Here is a 26,388-nt window from a genome sequence, read left to right on the forward strand (position 1 = left end):
TGGTTCAAAACTTTTTTGCTGGGCCCCCTTTGTTTTACAAGAAAAATGTTCGCCCCCCGTGCGTGCACGCGCACAGGCACACGCACAAACACATCCTCCAACCACACACACCCATACTTTGCTCTGTTGTGGTTTATTTCACACCTCAAACATTTAGTAAACAATTAAGCAAATACAAGTAATCTGCAATAAATTACAGATAGTAAGAAAATAAACTACCAACTCTTTTACGCTATGTCTGCACCTACACGGGTATTTTTGAAAACGCTGCTGTTTCCTCTACACGTAAACGGCGTTTCGAATCACCGAAAACTGTGATTTTTTTAAACCTCCTTTTTTGGATTTTCCTGTGGACGAGGAATACAGAGTTCCTCACGCAATGTCAAAGGGATGTGCCTTTTTCACGTCACGCTGTGCGCCACGTTGTTTACATGAGATGAATTGCAGAATGGCAGATAGAGACGAAATACTGTTAATCTGACTGGCAGGTATTACACGCAGTTACTGTTCCTCCATTTACAAAGGCAAAGGCATCACGGTGTAATTCTTTTACTTGTAGTTGGTTTTTTGGGGGGTTTTTTCCTGTGTGATAATATTCAACAATAATATTCAAAAGCATTCGTTGTTACATTACTTTGCAAATCTGACAACATAACACCTTTGTTTACTTCACTTTTTTGCACGCCCCCCCCCCCCCCTACAGCTTTGATAATACTCTGGTGTACAAAACGTTGGGCTCACTGATGGATTAAGGCATGAAATATACAGCAATGAAGGTGAATAAATGAAGCATTAAATTGCCTCACATCAGAGGATTACAATCACATGTAATTGCGAGTTTTGGTCTCCTAATGTGGAAGCATTTCTCTCTCTAGAGAGAGAAAGAGAGCAAGAATGGAAGACTGGCAGGAAGGGAAAAAAATGGCTCTGAGTATTAAGCCTCTTCTAGTCCTAATTACAGCTTCCTGTCTCTGCAGCTGCTGGGTCCTGCAGAGTACAGCACAACTGATCTCGGGTGCCCCTGTGGCCTTCCGCCCCTATGCGTTCACGCAGCTTCCAAGCTGTTCGCTCAGGGGCCACACAGGAGGTCAAAGCTCATCTGCTGACCCCAGTCAAGCAGGAGGAAAGCAGCAGGGAGAAACTAGGCTAGAGGGAGCAGAAACGGCATGAGAGAAAGAAAATACACTGTGGAAACACACATCTGATTCCTCTGAGAACATTTAAAACCACAGTCAGGTGGGATTTTCCTTCTAGGAGTTTTGACATGTCTACCACACTGGAGGTCAAATGTTCCTAAATGGAAAATGCGCCATTTAACACCTGAAAACAACAGCTGCAGTATGCCCGACACACAAAAAGCAAAGACAAAGTGCAAAACACAAACCTAGCCAGTGGCAATGTTATCACCAAGCAAATGTCATCTAAATGCACCACTGAACCACTGCAGACTGTATGTGTGTGCTCCAACGCATGTCATGCAAGCATGTGTGTGCATTTGTAGTTTGCCTCACCTGGTAGCAATCAGGATGTGTGCTTCAGTAACTGTGAAACAACACAAGTGTGTGGCACAGATGGAGAGGCGGGGGCGGAGTAGAGAGCTATCTTCTGAGGGATACACAAAGAAACAACAAAACGGGAAACATGTAAGAGAGACGTTGCCAGACAGCAAAAGAAGACAAAATGACTTGGCAGGAGGCTGTGATGGACAAAGGAGGCAAACAGAATATAAAGCGCGGATCTTGTAAAGAATAAGACCGAAATCAAAAGTGGGTGTATGAAAGTGAAGCAGCTGAAGCTTGTGCAGCAGGAAAGAGGAGAGTGGTTAGCTGCTTGAATGTTATGGAATGCAAATGACAAAGCAAACATGTTCAGAAACGGGAAAACACCTGCACGTCTCTAAGAGATCTAACACAGTCAAATATGAAAATAACAAACATTCAAGCAACACAGACAACAGCAGATAAGAGTTCTCCCAAGGGATGCTGAAAAGGGCTTGTCACTGTTGCTACAGTTTGACTTAAGTTAACCGAGTCACGTTGCTGTCAAACAGCCATTGAATGAGCTAAAATATGTTTTTAGTTATTTAGCATTCTGTGGTTTATATATTATTGCAGATATGTGCGATGTTTCTGTTTAGCCATGGCCTTTTCCTCAATGTGTTTTTAATTTCCTCTGAAAGTCCACTGAACCTTCAGAATTACTGGACATTTGGCCTGAGAACCACATAGCATCAGTCTAAAAGTCTTACAATGCTTTGTTCTAACTTATTCTGACCTTAAGCTCGAAGTCAAGGTCACTGAGATTTGAACGTGTGCCAAGATATTTAGTGGACAACCTGTTTTACCAATTTTAAAATCCCACTTTGTCTCATTCTTAAAACTTGCGTGTCCACACCACCCTATATGTAGCTGTCAAAAGCTGGTCTCCTTATTTCCCAGATATTTACAGACTCTTATTTAAAGAAGAGGGGATGACACACAGAGGTAAGCATGACCCTGTCCTGACTTTTTAAAAATGTGTTGCTGCCATCACTCTCAGAATGACATTTTTGCCCTTCTTAAAATGTTACGTTTTCTTGATTTAAATATTTGATTTGTGTGCTTTGCTCTACTGCGAATACAAAATGAGTTTATGACATTTGCAAATCATCACATCCTATTTTCAGTTTCAGTGTTATACACAGCTTCCCAGTTAGAGATATCGCCTGTAGTTATAAACAGTTCTAAATGCAATAACGCAAAAACGAATCAACCATTTCTTATTTTTATTTTTTTTACTTTATTTTGTTCTACCCATGTACCCCCCGAGATTTTCTGAAGCACGGCTGGATGAAAGATGAGCTCAAAAGCTGATGTGCTCAGCTTTTGCAGGTACCTCATAAGGGAGTAAAAAAGTATTTTTGTAGCTTGTCTGCCGGTCCTCTGCCAGGCGTTCGTGTTTAAATTTTCTGGGAGGAGTGATTGATTGTCCTAAAGCAGTCAGAGAACGCCCTTGTGTTGCTTCCTCCTTAGTTCACAAAATCATTTATCCTTTCTCTCTTTATCTTCCATTAGCTTGAACTTCAGTTACTTATCAGATTAAGATGTGCAACAGTGAGTGTAAATGCAGGTAACCACCATCACATAACTGCAGTCAAACTGGCCTGTTGACTTGATAGCTATAGTAAAATATTATTTACCTGTGTTAGAGAGTTTGAGTGAAAAACAATGACCGAACAAGAACAAGTAAGTGCCATATTCACGTGAAACATTCACATTTGTGACATCTAACAACAGGATATTACATGCATATGTCAACACTTTGGTATCAAGTCCCAACACTTCCACAACAACCAAGAGTAAACACTCCATCTTCTCTTACTCATAACCTAACTATGGACAACTATTCACAAAAATCACAACTGAATATTTCACTTTATTACCAGTGCGATCTTCTTCTCTTATCTTTTCAATGTTTTGTTTAACATTTTAAAATCAAAATAATATGATGGAAGTAAGTCGCTGTACCTACCTTGGCTCTATAATCTTAGTTATAGATTTTTTTTTAATGCCTTTTTCGTTGCCATCCAAACTCACATTTTTGTACATCTGAGCATCCTGGTATAGGGGACACATGAGGACCAGGACCTGGATCTTATTCTGAAATTTTATGTGGCGTTTTCTAAATATTCTGTATTCCACTAGAGTCTTCTTTACTTTGCATGCCAGGTGAGGCTTTATTTTCCAAAAGGTCACTTATTCTGAACCTGCTTTCCTGAATGCCGTACACGTTCAGACGCCCAGCATCCACGTCTATCATTCTAGTCTTCTTGACAGAGAATATCACAAAAATATATATAGCATTTTTATTAAAACTACTACTCTGCACACAGTGGTTCAACAACCAATATAAAAACTGCAAAACCAAAATAAACTGTATATCATCTATGATAAGGAAAAGAAGATGGCAACTGACGTTTAGCAGGGTGTCCAGATAGTTACCTTTGGGCCATCTTTCCTTGTTTTGTTTTTTGAGGCAAAATACCATAAAATAATAACATCAGGATAAGAAGGTTATTTTTTTTAGTATTCACTTATGTTGTGATAGTGTTTAGTTGGGCATTTAACATTAATATCAGCTGTCTTCAAGATATTATGTAAAAGGTTAACGTTTCATTTGTACTACACGTTATTATATAACGTTTATAAAGTTTATGACATGCTCTATGACACTGAAAAGCAACAAAGTGCACAAATCCTGCATAAACTAACAGACTTTTAAGAAGTCCCTCCTAAAATTAGCTGAACTGTGAGAAAATTAGTGTTCAAGAAGGCACTTGTATGACTAACGTTGTGGTTCAGACAAAGCGTTATAGGTGTAATTGTTCCTGAAGAGACAGAAATTTGCTGATAGTGTTATAAAAGCTGCGCACACCCATGGTTATGTTTTACAATTATTATTTTTTAATTCACACTGATTGCCTTAAAAAAAACGACTATGCTACAACTGTGTGATTAGCATAATGCAGCACTGTTAGGCCCCCTAACGTCTCCCTTGACAAAGAGTTCCTGGTTTGTGGTCTCGTGCACGTAGGTGGAAACTCTGATAAGAATCACTGGGCTGCTTTTCATACACCAATCTTTTATCTTCACTTAGTTAAAAAAAACAAAATCAGGATGACTTTTCAAACAGCGGGGCCAACGTCATTTCCTCCTGCATGAATTGCATTTAAACCTGCTGAGATCAATATGATGTAGTTGCTCTGGGACTCTACAGCAGTTTAAATGTCTGTATATGGTCCGATGATGGTGTCGATTTGTGTAGCTCTTCGCCAAATTAGATATGATTATGGAAATTCTGCCTACAGGGAGACTATAGTAGCATGTATACCTCCAACAAGCCAGGAGCACATTGCTTACACATGCACCATATTTTTTCCAAGGCAGGGGCAAAGCATAAACAACAGTAGCAGACATGTCCAGTTGTTATACATATTATTAAAACTGTCACCTGGGTAGTTAAAGACAGCTCTGCAAAGCTCTGCATAGCACCAACACTGAACCACAGTCGAGCCATAAAACTGCAATGTGACTCCACAAGAGAGGCAAGAAAGAGTACAATATAGAGAATATATTTATAGTTACATTTCTTTTCCATTTCTTTTACATAACCACATTCCTTGAGCATGCCTTGCAGCTCCCTGCTGTAATATTCTCAGCACGCTGAACTCCAGCCAGTATCTGGCTGCCAGGTAAGAAGAGCCCTCGGGGGATCCAGCTGCACACCATCTCAGAGAATCCACTTTACAGCACCCTGCTGAGGAACTGGTGAGGGGCAGCCACGATACGAATACTTTTATCATGGACGCCTTGAAAAATTTCTCCTGCAAGTTAACATAAGTCTCTGAAGAGGTTCTGGCTTTGGCTTATGAAGCAAGAGCCACATAACATTTACAGAAAATAAAAATGGAAATTCTGAAGATGGATCATAGGAACATGTTTGTGAGGCTCGCTGAATTTAAGAGTTATTCAGTGAGTGGGCCGACAAAGATTAATATTCGATGTTTAACACATCATCAGAAAACAAAAGACAAGCAATAAAAGAGTCCTATAAAAGATACGGTTGAACCGAAAGCACACAGAGTAATTATCGCAGGCTTGCTCTGAAGCAGTGCTTTCTTTCGGTCCCAATTTTTCCGCACGGCATTACAATAGACGGCTGCACATTTTCTGAACTACTACACGAACCAAAGGACTTGTTCCTAATAAAATATTGAGCACTCAAGAGCGGAGTTCTTTTCCATGTGAAAGAGTTTTTAAAAAATAAATAACGCTGAATTTCTTTAATATTTGCCTCGCAATGGTTCGAACTGCCTCTAGTAGCTGTAAACTAATACATCACCGCGAGGTAAAAAGAAAAAAACAAAAAGGAAAAGGCAACAAGATGAGGTTCACTAAGAATTTGTGGACCAACAAATCGAAGAGTGAACCGTGTGGTCAGCTATTGTAGATACTCGAATTCATTTATGAACAGGTTAGAATTTTCCAAGCCAAGTCTCCCAGGATTATGGGAAGAGAGCATAGTGTAGTATAAATGCAAATGCAGTATGTGCTCCACATAGTGTGGGAAATAGATTTTCCAGTGATGTATTACATGAGGGAGACTGTTAGAAATAGGCTGAAGCAGGAGGGGCTGCTGGATGGGTGAATGCACCCTCACTGCTGGGACCCAGAGTTATTTATGAACTTGAACTTAAAGAGTGTATTTTGGGTTTTTTGGAGAAGTTTTCACACCCACATTGTATTTTGATCTCAAGCATGCTTTGGATTTATGCTCCATCCAAAATTTATTTTAGCTGGCCCCAAGGCTGCTCACCCCACATCTGATGCCAACACCAACCATAATCTTTTAAAATAGATCTGACATTCACACCCACTTGACCATGTGAATGGCCGGCCCTCCACAGGTGAGCGAGCAGAGAGGTATTGTACTCCTCTCCTGTGGACCTTTTCACATTCACAAGCTTGTGTAAGATGATGGGATGCATTCCAATCCGAGTGTGGCCGATGGGGATGGCTATGAACGCATTTGATGTCTGACTTGGTTGGACAGCATATCTGAAGAGCTAGTTCAGAGAAACTACGCACTGGCCCCTAACACTGAAGTGCCTGTCAGCGTGCATGGGAGCTTCCAAAGTCTGCCCCATATACTCATTTTCCAGAGTTCAAAAACTGTGCATTTGGAACTGCCATTTATTATAAATAAATAGAGTTTATTCATAATAAATGGCAGCTTGTCTTATCCCAGGAATTTGTGTCTATTGGGATGTGACCGAATGTCTTTCTGGAGGCAGATGAGAGCTGCATGAAGTGGCGTGCAAGAACGGAGGGTGTTTTAATCTGCCTTCAGCTTAGACTATTCTAACGGGTACAAACATCTTTAGACACATCCAGCTACTACGACGCTCAACCACAATAAAGCCTTAATAGCTGCGTAATGTGCAGCAGCGTGAGGCGAAACAGAGACTGGTGAAGACCCTGCCGGTGCCCCAGACCCCGTTTCAGAAGCCAGGTTTTAATTCATGCTGCAAACTCTGAGTTTCTCTCCAACTCGTTTCTTCTGACAGCATCTGAATCAGTTCTTCTTTCACTCAATTTAACTTCTTCAATCATACAAAGTGGAGCGAATTAGGTTCCAGGAGTTTATGTTTCTACAAACACTGAAATTACAGTTAGACATTAGTTCATTTTTTTAGTAACATGACTGCTTTGACATGATTGCAATTGCTGTTTAAATATAATTGATCTGCATAAAGCTTTAGACACACAACACATCAACAATCAATCATTTGTCACGTTGCAGTCAGTCACACTGAAGAAAAGCTGGCTGTGACATTTGAGAAGCTGAAGATGAAGCGAGTAATACCAATAAAGATTAGCCTGAGATGACTAAATGTTTAAACTACGTTTTTAAAAGCTAGTTGGAGACAGTGGGACATTTTCAAATATGTTGACATGCCTAACTATATTTACAGTTGGGGCTTGGCAATAAAAAGACAAAGACATGGTCACATAAAGTCAATAAAACTAAAAGGGAGACGACACAAAAGCACAGCGTCGAACCAAATATCATGGTGAGTTAGAGTCATGTCAGATTAGGTAAATGCACACAGCATAGAAGCAGGGGCTGGCAGCAGCAACACGTGCTGAATTAGAACGTGCAATACTGCAGATTTTGGTATAGAGTCGATACGAAATAAATACAGGGTCTGTTCTGTATATACAGATACACATAAAGCTTATATAGGGCAGAGCAGCGTGTCATGATTTATGAGGTAAATCATCATCAATATGCAAATTCTGAATACATTTTAATGACCAATAAATCACTTTTACTTTTCACAGTAGTGATTTAATACGATCAAACACGCCTTTTGGCTTTTCCATTTTGAAACTGGGGTTTTTGGAGACCTGGAGTGTAAACGTGCCCGTCTCTAAAGCTCTTTGGGTCAACTTCTGTTGTTTAAATGTGCAATAGGCTATAAATAAAACATCGTGACAGTCAAACACAAAAAGGTTCAGACATTTGTCACGGTGCATGTTACAGGAAAAAAATTAATAAAATTGAAAATAAAATTTATTTAACACAATTCAGTGGGTTACACACAGAAGCGGACAGAAACAAAGCATTGCTAATGTGCTGGTATCAACCTAATGCAAATACCAGCATTGGTAATTATACTATCAATATTTGCCCATATCTGCCCACCTCTAGTGCTAATGTACCTATACACACAAGTTTATTAGGAGTGTGAGTGAGACAAAAAGACAATGGAAAATGTTAACAAGCCTTCAGAACAAGACCTCCCAATGAACACTGATGAAAAGAAGGGTTTGTTATATACAGGTGATGCTGCGATGTTTGGGGCGAAGACACAATTCTTGTAGTTTTGCCTTTTGCACACCACCATAGTGGATCGCAAATCAAGCAATCTAAGTTTGATTGAAGTGCAGACTTTCCGCTTTCATTCAAGGGATTTTACAAAAACTGAATGAACTTTGCATCAAAATGTCAGATTTTAAGTGGCTGATTCTTGTTTTGTTTTTTAAGCAGACAATAAGAACTGAGTGGTTTTGTTTATGTTCTCCTTTTTTGTTCATCTTCCTCTTTTCTTGAATTCCATATACAGTGGGGCAAAAAAGTATTTAGTCAGCCACCGATTGTGCAAGTTCCCCCTCTTAAAATGATGACAGAGGTCAGTAATTTGCACCAGAGGTACACTTCAACTGTGAGAGACAGAATGTGAAAAAAAAAATCCATGAATTCACATGGTAGGATTTGTAAAGAATTTATTTGTAAATCAGGGTGGAAAATAAGTATTTGGTCACCTCAAACAAGGAAAATCTCTGGCTCTCACAGACCTGTAACGTCTTCTGTAAGAAGCTCTTCTGTCCCCCACTCGTTACCTGTATGAATGGCACCTGTTTGAACTCATCATCTGTATAAAAGACACCTGTCCACAGCCTCAAACAGTCAGACTCCAAACTCCGCCATGGCCAAGACCAAAGAGCTTTCGAAGGACACCGGGAAAAGTATTGTAGACCTGCACCAGACTGGGAAGAGTGAATCTACAATAGGCAAGCAGCTTGGTGTGAAAAAATCAACTGTGGGAGCAATCATCAGAAAATGGAAGACATACAAGACCACTGATAATCTCCCTCGATCTGGGGCTCCACGCAAGATCTCATCCCGTGGGGTCAAAATGATCATGAGAACGGTGAGCAAAGATCCCAGAACCACACGGGGGGACCTGGTGAATGACCTGCAGAGAGCTGGGACCAAAGTAACAAAGGTCACCATCAGTAACACACTACAACGGCAGGGAATCAAATCCCGCAGTGCCAGACGTGTACCGCTGCTGAAGCCAGTGCATGTCCAGGCCCGTCTGAAGTTTGCCAGAGAGCACATGGATGATACAGCAGAGGATTGGGAGAATGTCATGTGGTCAGATGAAACCAAAGTAGAACTTTTTGGTATAAACTCAACTCGTCGTGTTTGGAGGAAGAAGAATACTGAGTTGCATCCCAAGAACACCATACCTACTGTGAAGCATGGGGGTGGAAACATCATGCTATGGGGCTGTTTTTCTGCCAGGGGGACAGGACGACTGATCCGTGTTAAGGACAGAATGAATGGGGCCATGTATCGTGAGATTTTGAGCCAAAACCTCCTTCCATCAGTGAGAACTTTGAAGATGAAACGAGGCTGGGTCTTCCAACATGACAATGATCCAAAACACACCGCCCGGGCAACAAAGGAGTGGCTCCGTAAGAAGCATTTGAAGGTCCTGGAGTGGCCTAGCCAGTCTCCAGACCTCAACCCCATAGAAAATCTGTGGCGGGAGTTGAAAGTCTGTGTTGCTCGGCGACAGCCCCAAAACATCACTGCTCTCGAGAAGATCTGCATGGAGGAATGGGCCAAAATACCAGCTACTGTGTGTGCAAACCTGGTAAAGACCTATAGTAAACGTTTGACCTCTGTTATTGCCAACAAAGGATCTTTACAAATCCTACCATGTGGATTCATGGATTTTTTTTTTTTCACATTCTGTCTCTCACAGTTGAAGTGTACCTCTGGTGCAAATTACTGACCTCTGTCATCATTTTCGGTGGGGGAACTTGCACAATCGGTGGCTGACTAAATACTTTTTTGCGCCACTGTACATGTTTTTGTTGTTTAACACTTTAAGTCTATACAGAAGAACTGATATAATTTGAGATTATATTTTGTATTATTGTGGACATTATTTATTTGGAACTGACTAATGAATTAACTTTTCCATTTTGTTTGTGTTATTCTGTAGGACTAGTAGCTTTTGACTGATTAGATTTAGGATTTTCTACACCTTTGTTATTTATTTAAAACACATTTTTATAAGCTTCTGACAGAAAAGAAATATTTCAACCCAACTTATCTCTTCACTTTGGAATAAATATTAACCTTTAAGCTTGACAGCAATATGTATGTATGTATGTAAACCACCTGAATCAGTCACATGACAGAGGATGTGGATTCTACCTGTTGAAAATTCAAACTAGGTAAAAGAAATTAGCCATGTTAGCACATAGCAAAAGATAAAAAAGACACTACAAAAAAATGATATCCTCTTTTAAAAAATGTAACAGTGTTTATTATGCCGGTAGCGTGGTTCAAGCTAACTAAACTGACTCTGTTCTGTTCTTTGAGATCAACCTCATGGTCCACGGTGACACACATTCATATTCCTCGGTCAACTGGACTCAAATGGAAACTTTGCTCTTTATTTACCGGTTGCCATGGTGCATCCCGAAGCTCTGCTGATGATCGCTTTTTCCCCCTCTACTCATGCACACACTTAACTCGGGGTGAACGCACTCAGAGCAGACTGAACTTATTCTGATCAGCCTTCACGGAACTAAAAGCTTCGAGTTGAACATCTCTGAGTTAATCTGCTCTGATATGTTTATGGCTAAAGTCAGAGCTTGTTGGAACAGAGCCCTTTCCTATTCATTGCTTATTCACATCACCTAGTTCAAAGTCAAGGAGAATGTTGTTTTGGTGCAATTCCACCAACTAATCTGCATTTCAGATTTCACGCTTCACTCCCCTTCACATGAGCAGAACTTTTCCAGAAGAAGAGATTGAATAAATTACTCCAAAAGGCAAAAGAATAAAGTGTAAAAGTGATGAAACAGCTACACAGCCTTTGATCTCACCAATTAAACTGCTCTATATGAGACAGAGATGGAAATTACCCATGTTAGCAACATACCAAATACAGACTCTGGAAATCAGAATCAATGCGTCCAACGTTTTTGGTCTGCAGACATGATTCAAGCTGTAAGTGTCATTGAGACAGACACACTTCCAGAGCCGGGGCCATCACTGGAACGGCTTCTTTTTTCTTTTTCTTTTTTTTAAATAACAGGGTTGGGCGGTGCATTTGTCCAATCGTCCAAAGTTAATGGATATCATTCAAACTTAGCCCGTCCAGTGCATAACATTTCACTGTACTGTACATGCTGCACTTTCTCATCTAATCTGGGGAAACTTGGGTGGTTCTGGATCTGACAAGGAACAAATGAGACACCGAAAATGAGAAGCAAGACATCAGAGGTCACTTGAATACGTGAGCTGAAGTGAGAAATTGAACATAAAGACGAAGCGCATGCAAAGATTAAATGAGGAGAGTCTCTCCTTCCTCGCTTCATAAGTGCCCTGCTGCAAAGTCCAGCGTACTTTTAGCCTCAGGAGGCGATGGAGTTATTACCATGTGGTACAGAACACTTCATCCTGTGTAATTACACTGGCAGTATCTGAGCTCTCCAAAGGGCCTGCTACAGTTCATCACATCTTCCAACTTCAAAGAGCAGCTGATAAGAATAGCAAATAGACTGAAGCCCACATAAATGAGAAAGTGGAGACAGGATAATGTCAAAGCTGAAATGTTTTCTTGTGCTGGGAAAAAAACCTCCAAAAAAAGAGCAAAACAAGTGAGCAGAAGTCATTTATCTAATGCAGGTAGTTGTTTTCTGACCCTGTCAGAGAGGAACAAGACGGGCCTGCTGACATATTGCATCTTTGTTTTTGCGGACATGTAGAAGAATTATTACTTTAATTCTTAAAACCTCCCTGTACATCCTATTCTAGTCCTGTCACTGAAACTCCAACACAATGACATAATGAAGGGCTTCCTCTTCCCTTCACTTCCACTTCCAATGCCCACCCCCACCACCACTACCACTGCCTTCATCTGTGACCTACATTCAGTTGTGGTGCTGTGCATGCAGATGTAAGCGCAGACACCGCTTGGCTGGCTGTGATCACATCTGCGTGGCTTTGCTCTGACGTCGGTCATTTTAATATTGTACTGTACACATACAGAGAACTGACTGAATATTCCTCGTTGCTTGCTTGTAGTTATTGTAATCTTGTTTTGACTGTCAGTCTTTTTGTGGAAATGTGAATTTGTACTGGCATTAGAGAAACCGGCTCCGCACAAATGACACCTTTCACATGCACAATACAGCTAGTTCCAGCCAATCAACTGCCTGCCAGTCACATACGCTAATAATCACATGACTGCAGCTAAGCACGGTTTTAAAAAAACATTTCCAACAGCTACACAAACAATGAAATTATTTAAATCTCAGAAGCTAAATAAGGACTCTACAACAAAAAGGGTGGAAAAAATATGTAAACAGATACACAGAAGGCTAACTACAAGAGTAACTACAAGAGTAACTGCAAGAGTATCAGCAAGAGTATTGTTTTGACACTAGAGTCCAAGTCCTCTTTGTTTTCACTCCGAGTTGTGTCCATTTCTTCTTGGTATTTTTTAGTCAGCACAATAACCGATAATAAAACAGCAAATGAAATTCAGATTCTCAAATGCTGATTGGTTTTTGGTCTTCTTTTTCTTCCTAGTAATTAAAAAGTGAACAGCTTTGGATTTTGGACTGAGAAAAATCAAGAGACCCCAATTGAGAATCACTGCTTTAATGTCAGCCATTCATTAAGAAAGTAAACACCAGAGTCATTAATCCTTACTTATTAGTTATGGTGCACTACTTGAATTGCATTGCTCAGCCCTTTATGTATACAGAGGGCTAGTTTATGCAAGAACAACGATAGTGAAACAGCACAGACAGTCCCCCGCCTAGTAGTCTTTATTTTTTAAATGCACACAATTAATTTTAAAAAACTCAAATAACTTTTCAAAAACTATGACCCAAAACTGGTCAACACATGTTAAAAAAAAAAAAAAAAAAAGACAGTTTCTAAATACTTTTAGACTTAATTTCCTAAAAACATGCAAATCTTCAAATAATTGGTCAGTTGAGGCAAGTTCCAAAAACTACTGGATCATAAAAGGGCCTCTCACGATAATGTCCCACCAGACTTTTGTATCATTAGTTCACAGACTGTTCAACATTTCCATTCACCTCCTGAAGTACACATCTGTCTCAACGCAAACAAATATCTGTCTGTAACATCTAGGCCTTCAAACCAAACTGTGGCTTAGGGATGAACCAAAACACTACAATTAATTTCCATAAAAACAAAACAGCAAAGTGAATGATGCAACACACACCTACTAAACAACACTGACAAGATCTAAATTATGGGTGAATGTTAGCACCATGTGACTAGTTAATAGACTTACTGGTTTAACCAGAACAACAGTGTGTCTCGTTTTGTTTTCCTGTGATGCCTGGCACCACCACTTTCCTGTAAAAAGAAAACGTAATCATGAGTTACGTGTAAAAACGCGTCCGTTTTTGTGTTGATACAATGACACAACCCACAGAACAAAGAAGTTACAGACAGGCTCATCAATTATAGGAAATACCGAGAAAGAGACGTCGTTCATCTGGATTCCCACTTGGTGGTAACAGGATCAGACTCATGAGAGATGGCTTCATGCTGCTGTAATATCAGGTCCAGCAAGGTCAGAGCAAAAAGCACCAACTCCATTAAAGACCGATCCCACTGAGGGAGATTAGGTCTGTCCTGTCCCCTTCTATCCTCCTTCAACTACAGCGCTGATTACATCACTTGAGCAAAAATGTCTATTTTTGCAAAGGCATGCTCAGAAACTCATTAATCTTGCTTCGAAGAAGCAGCTACACCTAATAATGGCTAAGAGGTGCAGGGGAGCGGAAGTCTCTCACACACAAAACACACACACAGACACAAGCACACCTGTCACAGTCCATCTGTTACAGAAAACCCACAACTGATTTTTAGCACAGAGGAAACAACAGAGTCTTCACTCTGCAGAAAGGAGAGAAAAAACCATAATAGTGAGACAACACCTGGACACACACATATGTGGACAAGGTCACTGCACTGCCAATTAGCCCCTTTCTATCAGAACTCTGGGAGAGCTGTTTGTGCACCTTGTAATTACCAGAGGAGAGGACGTGTTTTATTTGAGACTAGTGCTACTGACACAGCCAATGGGAAAAAACAAACCTGTGACTTATTCAAAGCAGACATCGGTCAAGAGAAAATTATTATTCATCACCCACCCCACTGGAGTCTAAATAGGTGGAAGACTTAAAAAGTCTAAAATGACACTATACTTAGAGGACTTGGCAATTCATGGTTCCAAAAAAGTGGGGGGAAGAGAAATGAAATTAGTGCTTAGTTTACAAAGTTCTCTTCACCAGAAGAAAATGGCAAATCTGATGAAATTATATGGCTGGAAAGGGTTGACTCATTGTGACCTTCCAACCACATCCCCTTCTGATAAATCACACAGAGCAGTGCTTCTTGATGACAGGCTTTCACGGTGCATAGCACTCGCTTGAATACAGTCTGCCAGCGGCAAGGTCCTATGAAGGAAATGCAGTTCCACACCTCACATTATGGCCCATAAATACAGCCGGGAGTGTTGACGCCCACAGCGGGCGGCCGTTTGACGTGGGGAAAAAAAGTAGAGAAAGTCCACTTAAAGCCTCTTTCGCTGTCTGTTGCCCTTCTTGTGTAGGCTGAAAGTACATGGCGATGTTTGTAGTACCAGACCGTGTCACCTCGCACGCTTACTGATGACGGTGAGTAGGAAACGAGACAAACAGGCTTAGAAAACTGCTGCCAGTATCGATATTTCTCTGGTCCACACACAGAAAAGGGATCCAGTCTTTAAGTGATGACATGACAAATCTTGCTTCCGGGCCCAAACTACCCTGCGTTTAATAAGGCTTTTATGTTTTTAACATGCTTTGCGAGAGACCGATGACCAGCATCGCGGAGCATGACGTCCGAGCGGCACTGAGGAGAGTGAACACAAGGAAAGCGGCGGGGCCAGACGGCATCACCGGCCGTCTGCTGCGCTGCTGTGCTGACCAGCTAGCAGGTGTGTTCACTTACATCTTCAACGAGTCCCTGGCGAAGTCTGTGGTCCCCACATGCTTCAAAAGATCCACCATCATCCCTGTGCCCAAGAACAGCAAACCCTCATCCCTGAACGATTACCGGCCAGTTGCACTGACCTCGGTAGTAATGAAGGTGTTTGAGAGGCTGCTGAAGAACATCATCTCCTTCTCCATCCCAGACACCACAGATCCGCTGCAGTTCGCCTACAGATCCAACAGATCCACAGAGGATGCCATCGCCCACGTCCTACACACCACTCTCAGCCATGTGGACAAGAAACAGGGTAACTATGTGCGAATGCTGTTTGTTGATTACAGTTCAACGTTTAACACAATAGTGCCCTGCAGACTGTTCACAAAGCTGAGGGATCTGGGACTTAACAGCCATCTGTGTGCATGGGTGTTGGACTTCCTCACTGGCAGAACTCAGGTGGTGAGGGTGGGCAGGTGCTTCTCCAACAGCATCACCATCAACACAGGAGCACCTCAGGGATGTGTCCTCTTGCCACTGCTCTACTCCCTCTATACTTCAGACTGTGTGGCCACCCATGGCTCCAACACCATTGTGAAGTTTGCTGACGACACAGTGGTGTTGGGTGCCATCTCCAACAACGATGAGACGGCCTACATGGATGAAGTGAAGAATCTGGCATCATGGTGCCAGGACAATCACCTCCAGCTGAACGTCAGCAAGACCAAGGAGCTGGTGGTGGACTTCAGAAGGGGTCAGCACAGAGACTACAGGCCCATTATCATCAATGGAGCTCCAGTGGAGAGGGTGCAGTCCTTCAAGTATCTTGGTGTCCACATCTCCTCAGACCTGACATGGGCTGCCCACATTCAGGTCCAGACCAAAAAGGCTAGGCAGCGCCTGTATCACCTACGACAACTGAGGAAGTTCAGGGTCTCTCCAAAGATCCTCAGGATTTTCTATACAGGCGCTGTGGAGAGCATCCTCACACAGAACATGACATCGTGGTTTGGGAACAGCTGTGTGAAGGACTAAAAAGCTCTCCAGAGAGTGGTCCGTACAGCAGAACGCTGCTGCAGGATTGCTCTCCCCCCGCTTCAGGACACCTACACCAGGAGATGCCGGACTAGAGCAGTGCAGATACTGAAGGACCCGTCCCATCCTGGCAACAAACTGTTCCAACTTCTGCAATCTGGTAGAAGGTTCTGCATCATCCAGGCAAGGACAGAGAGACTCAAGAGGAGCTTCTATCCCCAAGCCATCCGGGCCCTAAACACACACACGTCCTCTCACATCATCTATAATTGACTGAGACAGGACTCTTCCAGACACTAAACCAAGGCACAATGTACATTTCAATTCCTTTAATTTTAAATATGTTTATATTGTCTATCCTGTAAAATAGTCAGATGTCTATTCATATTAATGTACAGAATTCAGCTGCTTGCTGCTACTACTGCACATGCACAATGTATATATATATATTAGGGGTGCAACAATATTTGTATCGATATTGAACCGTTCGATACAGTGCTTTCGGTTCGGTACGCATATGTATCGAACAATACAACATTTGTAATTTATTTTATCAACTTTCCTTCTGACGATGCTGTCTGTGTTGAGCGCTCAGTGAATCTGCGTTCGACTACTCCGCCTAGGCTGCACTGTCGAGCGCAGATCCACTGAGCGCTCAACACAGACAGCATAGTCAGAAGGAAGAGAGCAGGGCAAGCTAGCAAGACAGAAGTTAAGCTCTCCTTGCAACATGGACCTCCCCCACTCTCATTCAGATCTGGCGTTTGGAATTATTTTGGTTTTCATGTGAAGACGTATGACCCTGAAGGTAAGCGAGTCATGGACTAAAGTAAAACAGTATGTTGGATGTGCCATGCAATGCTCAATTACATGGGTGGGAACTAGTGTGTTAGCGCAGTTAGCTCGTTAACGTGTTGGCCGTCTAGCCCCATGCACGGGGCGATCGGCGGTAGCTCGTTAACGGAGATTTGCCGTGTTGTGGCGTTAAGGTCATTTCAACGAGATTAACCTGAAAGCACTAGTGGGAACACAACGAATATGACTGCACATTTACACCGACATCATCCTAGTGCAAAGACAAAAACAACAAGCATGCTACTAACTTTAGCCGAGTCATTTAGACAGCTGTTAGCACATGATTCTCCTTATGCTGCTGAGAATATAGCCCAGAAGAAGCGGATAGTATAGCTTTTATTTTGGAAAGAGCCATTTCTCTGTAATAAACTCTCTTTTCCAAAGATGAGTGATTCCTCAATAAGATACAGGGCTCGCAATATCGCTAGCCCGACGTCCTGGGGATAGCGATTTTTTCAGTCGGGCTACCAAAATCTATCTCTGCCCTGCCCGTCGGGCTATTGTAGGAAGGAAAAATATATGTCAATGCTTTTGCATTCTTTCAGAAATGTAGCTGGGTAATTATGTCATTGGCATCGGTGAGCCACTGTCAATATGTGACATATTGAAATCGCGTTTGATTTTGCGCTTGTTTTTTTGCTTTCACTTTGCAATCGTGCGAACTGTGTATAGAGAGCGACAGCACTGATCTGTGAGTGATGATAATTTGTGCACCAATTCCTCTGACATCGTCTTATTAATCGTTAGCTTACTATGCAAACATGACAAGTGAAATCTCCCGCAGCTTAAACATGTGAGAGGTTGATCGCACAGAGAATCCCTGAGCTTATGTGAGTGCGTGTGTAAAAGCAGCAGGATATATATTTTAGTTCTGCTGAGCCAAATAAGACAGGTCAGGGTGAAGAAGTGACAGCCAAAGAAAAGCTTACCACAAAACGGAGAAGTTATGACAAATCAGACTAAGGCAAAAAGAAAGTGCAGCTTTATGGTTTCATGGACAAAAGAATTTCTGTGGCTGCAATATGACGAGCTAAATAACCAGGGCTGCACATAAGTGGTCCGCAGGTGCGCATTTGCTGTCAAAATAAAAAACACGCACAAGGGTTAGGGTTAAATTTAAAAACTGTACTTTTGAGTTAAAATATATATTTATAATTTTAATAAATGACAAATTAAAAAGGCATGAACATTTTTTTTGTATCGAAAAAATATCGAACTGTGACACCAAAGTATCGAACCGAACCGAACCGTGAATTTTGTGTATCGTTGCACCCCTAATATATATATATATATATATATATATATATATATATATATGTTCTTCCTCTACACCCCCCCCCCCCCCATTTTTTTTTTTGCACATGTCGAGGAGCGTGTCAGCCTACATTTCACTGTGTGTTATACTTGTATAACTATGCATGTGACAAATTAAGAACCTTGAACCTTGTATCTTGTTCTATTTAATCTCAAAAAGCCCCTAAAAACAGTCATTGATCACTGTCGGCCTCTTTCGGTTTTTATTACCGCTAATCATTTTAAGGATCAGTTTTTAAAACCTTACGATGTAACTACAGCCCAGCCCATGCATCAGTATATTAATGACTAACCTCGTATTGTGGATGGATTATCTCACTGGGTGTAAAGTTCAAACTATAGGGTGGTTGGGAGATGAAGTTCCAACCAAAGAGAGCGACAGTTTTAAGGGCGACGTGTGGACGCGCTGTGTCACGGAGAATGCTTACGCACAGTGCACGCAGTGTGCAACTGTGTTTTGGGACTGAAAGGTGGTATTGTTGGTTGACTTTCTGCCTGTCAATCAATCTGTCAATCAATGTTGACAGGTAGCGTGAAACACTGCATTTTAGAATCGGAGAAGAGGAATGCTGAGCAAGGCCGTAAGCATTCTCCACGTCACCGCGCCTCCACGATCACTGTTTTTCTTTTAAAAACCAGCTGAAAACTACTTTTTTTAGACAGATATTTGGATGATGTTCTTTCGTATTATGTTGTTTTTGTGCGATATATTTTTAAATTCCCTGTAAAGTACTTTGTAATAGATTCTTTGCTTAAAAAGTTCTAAATAAATATTATTTACTTAACTGTGCAGAGACCAACCCCACTAAACTACAGCTCAAGAACCATTTACAGAAAGCTAACCTTTTTATAATCTGTCTGAACTCCGGACACTTGCCTCCCCTCACGAACTGAGATTAGAGACTTAAGAGTAAAAATAAGAATGTGACGCCATAATAAGCTGCTTGAATATCCTGTGTCCCTTTTTAAGAAGACACACCATAAGGACTACAGCATCGCACATTGAGATGCACACGAGCTAAGTTTGAATAACGCCTCCTCAGGAATTTTACAATCCTGTGAAGACAGCTAATTACCAAAGATGCCGCTGTGTTCAGAGGGGTCATCCTCCGAGTCCTCACGCACTACAGCCAGGAGTGAGGGACACAGCTGGGCTTGATGACTCCAGCTCTCTTGCTTTTGAAGCCTGAGCTCAGATAACTGCTGGTCTGGTCGGTTAGTGGGCATCTGAAATTACACCTCCACCTTCCCGGAGTGGCCTGCCCGTCAAGTCCCTCCACTCCTTTGCACTGTATCTCAACATTTACAGTCTGGTGCGGATAAAATTGAAACCCTACCTCTAGCCATCGCCGACAGTAAAATTGCAAGCATGTTAGGAACAATTACAAAGGAGCTCGGGTATCGACTCAAAGCAAAGCTTGGAGAATTATTACCTGACTCTGCAGCTCCCCTCAGCTTTGCAGGGCCTTTCGGCCAGTGACATTACTGTTGTGGTTGCTTTTACTCACAAAAAAGAAGAAAAAAAAGCTTTCAAAAGTCACCTTCGAAAACCTATTGAACACCGCACAGCAGATGGACACAATCAGAGACTAAAGGCCTCTTTACACTGTTTCATTTTGGACACCTTTGGGAAAGGGCAAAAATCTGTGGCCGTCTCTCAAATGCACCAATCAAAGACAGCTGCCCTGTGGCAAAATTCACACCTTCACTAATTTATAACCAGGTTCTGACTGTGTGACTCACGCTCCCACCAACATCCAAAAAAACCAAACAAAAAACAAAAAATGATGCCGATTCCCCTTCGAGGTGACTCCATAAGTGGACCATCACATGCAAAAGCAACAGAAAGCAACATAAAAGAAAAAATATATATTTCAAAACAAGTTTTGCGTACTTTTATGTAATTTCCACAGATAAGAGCAGCACAAACCAGATGACGCAAGCAGATGATTTATCTCTGCCCTCATATTCATCAGCTTTATGATGTTCTTTAATCACACAATCTGAAGCCGAGACCTGTCTCACGTTGTGTGACATGAGTCTTACAAAAGTTGTTTTTACAGTCTAGTACTAGGGCTGCCACGATTAGTCGACTAGTCACGATTACGTCGACTATCAAAATCGTCGACGACTGATTTAATAGTCGACGCGTCGTTTGAAGCTTTGTAAGATCACAAAAGACGCAGGAATAAGTAGCAGGATTTAAGAGTGTAATAACGGACTGAAACAGAAGATGGCAGCACTGCATGTACAAGGATGCCAGCTGCCGTTAAACCCCGAAGAAGAAGAAGTAGCTCCGTCCCAGAATTCATAGCGCAGCCCAGCTCTGTTGTCAACAATGGCGGCAGCTAGTTAGTTTTTATATTACTCTTATTATTCTTTCCGGGTCACAAAATAAACGTTTAACATATTTTCAGGCGAGAATGTAGCTGTGTAAACCTCAAATATCTGCTCAGTTTATCAAGACACCACATATTTTCAAAAGCGCTCCGACGTTTTCGGAGACGTCTGTTACCCACTAGCTCGATAGCTAGCCGGGGGCTAGGCTAACTAGAGCCGTGAGAACACCGGACTCCCGGCAAATCGTTTTCAAACCCACTGCCGTCACTTAGCTTAAAATGTTATTGTTTGGCTTTTTTTTAGTATTTTATTTGTTCCTGAGTAAATCGGTTTGGCTGAGATTAAAGTTATAGTTTTTACACAGCTGAATAAACGTCAAGCAGACAGCTGATTATCAGAAGTGTGAGATGCTCCAGAATTTACTCCGGTGTCCTGTTATATTTTAGATAGCAAGGAGTTTATTAAACTTCACCGAAACAATCTGCAAACTTCATTAAACTTTAATAAACTATCATCTTGTCTTTATTTTTAATTAGCACTTAACTTAAACACTTAAAGCTGTAAGCTAATGATAGTTATATAAGAGCAGATGCTGCTGGTGCAATAAGCTGTACGCTGTATGTCCAATGGATGATGATGTGATTAGTCGACTAATCGCAAAAATAATCGGTGACTAGTCGACTATCAAAATAATCGTTTGTGGCAGCCCTATCTAGTACACACACAGATGAAAGCATCGAAACATTCACCACGTTGATTCTGTTCATCTGGATGTAGAATTTTTAGCATTTACTTACCTGGATGATTAAGCATGCATCAAGAGATTCACTAGTAGAGCTTGATCAATGCCGGATTTTGTTTTTAGGACGGATACTGATATTTGGTTTTTTAAAACTCCACTGACATATAGTTTTTTTCTATCATAGACATGAAACAAACAAATTAGCCTAACATTTCTTACGTGCTGCAATTTTTGAGTCCACGTTAAAAGATTCTGTGAAAGCAAACAAGTTTCGAAATCAACTTTTCTGACAGTTACATGTTGTAATGGTAAATGGTCTGTATTTATATAGCGCTTTACTAGTCCCTAAGGACCCCAAAGTGCTTTACATATCCAGTCATCCACCCATTCACACACTTAAGACTGTGCAACTAGTTGCACAGTCTTAACTTCTTCCTTTCATTGTTGACAAACTGTGATAAATCTAACAGCTAGATAGAAACACAAGTGCAAATTAAAGATACATACAAAGGCTGGCATGTCAAGTTAAAAAGTTTGGGTTACTTGTTTTCACTTGGGGCATGTGCTGCTCAGCGAGATTAATGGCTTAGTGAGCTTCTTTGAGCTTAAAGTACCCTAAATCCCCATGGTAACAGGTTATATGTTAAGCATATAACCTGAGGACAGATTTAGAGTTTTGGTTTAAAATCTAAAATCTGATTTAAATCTATCATTTACAGCACGTTTAAAGTGCTAATCTTTTAAAATCTCTGCTGGGAAAATATGTTTTATATGTGAAACACCTGTTTACTCAGTAACATTAATTTGAGTTAATCTGCCAATAAACCTTTAATGTTCAATAAATCCGGTTTAAAGTTTCAGGGCTTCTAATCTGCAGCTGTTACCTTAGAAAAAAACCTGAGCGCAGAAAGTACACTCAGCATAACTTGAATTAATATATTTATTTTACCGCTCGGCGCATTAAATCACCAGATTATTAATTTTCTGCAGCATTAATTTTGTCTTATTTGCAACTGTGTTGCATTTTACTCAGATACTTTTTCTGTTCTTTGGAGAATTTTAATCACTATTTATTATCACCATCTGATAACGTCTCTGGCTAGACTAGGTGGCACTCACAGGGATCATTTTTTGGTGGAGGAAGTGTCACATTACCTACAAAAATGCCCATTTTTATGTGAGTGTGCAGAGCTTGAGGCAGAAAGCCCAACTTGACAGAAAAAACTGATAAACACTGTCATGATGCCCATTACCTCCAACTCAGGCTAACGCAAAGAAAGCCTGGCTCTGTTGAACTTTGTTCATAGCACAGCCCTCAGGTGATGAAAAACATGCTACTGCAGGTTTAATGCAATAAAAAAATGAAATCAATATGAACTGGTTTTGGAAAAAAAAAGCATTCTGAAAACCTCAATATCAGCAGTACCATCTTATACTTTAATCAATGCAACTATTCCGAGCACCTTCGAGGCTGCAGCGGTGCAATATCCACTTCACGGCCCTGCTCGTGAACAGATCGACTCCTGCACATCTATCTCTTTACAGCCTAATCCAGACTAAAGCTGGTATGAATCACTTCCCCTCTCAGACGTCCTCTCATCTGATGCTAATAAGAACAGTCAGTCTTTGACTCCAACACTGTTACTGGGTCATAGCCGACTTCAATTATGCATTTCATCTGTTAGCATTTTTTTCACCTCCTAGTATTTTTAGAGTCATATTCATGAATGCACACACACACACACACACACAACACTCCCTCTCTTTTACATGTGTGCGTGTGTGAGTGTGCGCGCGTGTGTGTAATTAACCTCCCAAACCTTCCTTTCAACCTAATGTGTTTCTTTGCAGTGTAAATTCTCACTAGTTTTACAGAACCTCTACACCCTTATCATTTTACATGTTTACTACCTTCATGGCAGAATGCAACTTTGGGTCACATGACCAGAAAGGTTGAAAAGGAAAGAGATCGTGAGAATCGTGAACACACGATACTGACCCACATGCTTACTATGCTGCAGTTTCAGCGACTTGCTGATTTATATTTACACACATTTTTCCAATGACGACTTTGAGCTGCACTCAGCGTGTCAAAGAACTACATGCTGGTCAATATCTATCAGTTTGATAAAGAAATAAAGACTCTGTGTGTAAAAATGGCTTGATGTATTTGCTGTGGTGGAATAAATGTGGTGTGTTAGTGTTAGTGTGTGCAAAGAAAGGAGCTCTCCTTAACACCTTTGCCTTGTCTGCACACACAGAGGGAGGGAGCCCCATTGGAGACAATAAACATCCAGCTGCAGACACAAAGAGGTGCCAGCCAACATGTGGATGCGATTAGCTAGTTGTGTGTAATAGCAGTAATACAGAAGTTGTGTGACAGTCACAACGCTTTCACACAGCGCGGGTGTAAATCTGTGTGTATCAAGCATTCATTTGCACATTTATAATGCACTGTGAGAGGGGGTAGGAACATCTATGGTTTGAGAAGTAGAACACAAAGCGATCCTGCGTTTTTGCTCTGGTTTATTTTATCACATATAAATGAATAACTTAACAAAAATAACTTTACCTCTACAGTTTAAACAGTGACCATTAAATTCAACTTTTGTCCTTGTCCTTGTAAACTCCGTGAAGCCTTGAAAACCACAGCGCACATAAATATTCAGCAGCTCTACACACGCGCACACGTAATAACACTTTTCTGATGCAATGTCACTATAACCTGGAGAGGAGCTTTGAATTTCCTTCCCTGAGCTGTTTATGATGCACAGAGAAAGAAAATACAAAAGAACAGGCCGGTGCCTTTGATTCCGGTGGACTACGGAGAACAGTGCGGTTGTGCACGTGTTCTCACTGTAATGAGTTTCAGTCGACTCCCAAACTCCACCGCGGTTCTTGAAGGCTGTGTGCGTTTCTTTGGCAGGTTTAATGTGTTACGGTGACATTCAGCTAAAAGTGGCGACAGCTCAGTGATAAGACTTCCTGTTGCTGATATCAAGACAACTCGCACTACTTCAAAAGGCATCACGTTCCAAACCCTCCGCATGCACAAAAAATAAAAGGCTTAATTGCTCTTGACACCAGTGTGTGTCTGTGTGTTGTTGGTCCTGTTGTTGTTGTTTTCACTGCTTTCAATCACCTGGTGTTAGTCTGGGAGTGAATGTAAAGTAGAATAGGTTAGCTTCTAATTTTAAAAACAAACGGCTACAACTGTGTCACAATGTGTTTAAACACCACTTGCATTTAATCATTAGTCATTATTCATCTCTGGCTCTCTTCAACAGTGTGTATTCTGTCCTCTTTTCCTCCCATCACCCCCAGTAGGTCTTGGCAGATGTCTCCCCCCTCTCTGAGCCTGTTCTGCAGTTTCTTCCTGTTACGAGGGAGTTCTTCCTCCCCACTTTCCCCAAGCGCTTCCTCATAGGTGGTTGTCTGATTAATGGGAATTCTTTTTGTTTTATTGTAAGCTCTTTACCTTACAATAACGAACCTTGAGGCAACTGTTGTTGTGTTTTGGTGCTACATAAATAAAACTGAAGTGAAGTGAACTGAGTTGAGTCTGAAGGGAAGCAGCAAATGTAACTTTTGGTATACAAAGCAGGTTATTTCCACCTTAACTAAAGTGGCACTGATTTCTGTTTGCGTCAAAGCGCTATTAATGTAATACTATACAACTGTTTTTAATTTAATTTAACCTGGAGCTCCTTAGTTGGCCTTGGTTTGCTGTTTTGTGTGGAGCTGCTCCAGCATGTGCATCAATAACTGAGCGCTAAGGCAGCGAGAAACCTCCGCATGTTCTTCCCAAGTTGTAGAGCGGAGTGGGGCACTGGCTTCACAGTGAGATGTGAATGAAATCAATCCATTGTGGGGCGAAGCAGAAAAAAAAGAAAAACACTAAACAGCGCCGGGTAACAGGATCGCGTCAGAAACGGTGAACTCTGCTGCCTGTGTCAACAATGCCTCTGTTTTTACTTAACAATCTAACCAATAAAAATGGTTAGAAAAAATGAGCCGCTGTTAAAATGAGCTTCCTGTGATGGTTATGCTGCTCCGGAGAAGTAACGAAGACAAAGCGCTGTCGGCTACATTCTCATCCGCATGTTTTTTCTTTTTATTTAGGGTTTTTTTTTCCATTTCAAATTCTCGGTATTGCAGCGCTTTAAGCAAACATCGTGCGAACACATCCTCCCCTTGTTCCGCTCCGCGTTCGTGCACAAAGCGCTCTTAATCAGAAAATGCAGAACTGTATCGAAATCCTAGGGAGAGCAAACAAAGCCTTACCCAAATACTGTTACGGGTCCTCAGTGGATGCTGCTGCTGCGGCTTTCCGGTGGTTCATTTTGCTCCCGTCCCCCTTGTTGCACAGCGAGCATGCGGCTCGCTTTGGCTCGCCTCTGCTCTCTGGTCACTGTGAAGATATCCACTACTACGCTGAGAGAGCAGAGCGGCTGTGTTGTCTATCACATTGTTGCTGGCCCTTTTTTTTCCCCCTTCTTTTTTTTTTGCGTTTTTAAAGGGGGCGGGGCCAGCGAGTTGGGTTTTTTTTTCTTCCCTTTGTTAGAGCGCCACGGATAAGGCTTGCTGGCCAGAAGGAAGGAAAGAAGGGATAAAGGAAGGAAACTGATATTAAAATTAAGTTTGATTTTGACTGTGAGTTGGATGAGGGGTCATGGTGTGCAAAAATGGCAATAAGGCAATAAGGCTAATATTGATACAGTGATTCCAAACCT

General features: G+C 41.4%; 1 protein-coding gene across 3 annotated transcripts in view; it reads right to left on the reverse strand.

The window, feature by feature from the left end:
• st6gal2a (ST6 beta-galactosamide alpha-2,6-sialyltranferase 2a) overlaps nt 1-26,143 on the reverse strand; it is a 46,185-nt gene extending 20,042 nt beyond the window's left edge. Inside the window, exons 1-2 of one of the 3 annotated variants that reach the window (XM_080902269.1) lie at nt 25,940-26,142; nt 1,512-1,602 (exon numbers count right to left, since the gene is read on the reverse strand). The gene's annotated coding sequence lies outside the window, so the exon portion shown is untranslated. Of the gene's footprint in view, nt 1-1,511; nt 1,606-25,939 lie in introns of all 3 variants that reach the window. The other 2 variants (XM_080902268.1, XM_080902270.1) reach the window with 2 other exon arrangements.
• Nucleotides 26,144-26,388: the final 245 nt, after the last annotated feature.

This window comes from Rhamphochromis sp. 'chilingali', assembly GCF_963969265.1.
Source record: "Rhamphochromis sp. 'chilingali' genome assembly, chromosome: 14".
Lineage (NCBI taxonomy): Eukaryota > Metazoa > Chordata > Actinopteri > Cichliformes > Cichlidae > Rhamphochromis > Rhamphochromis sp. 'chilingali'.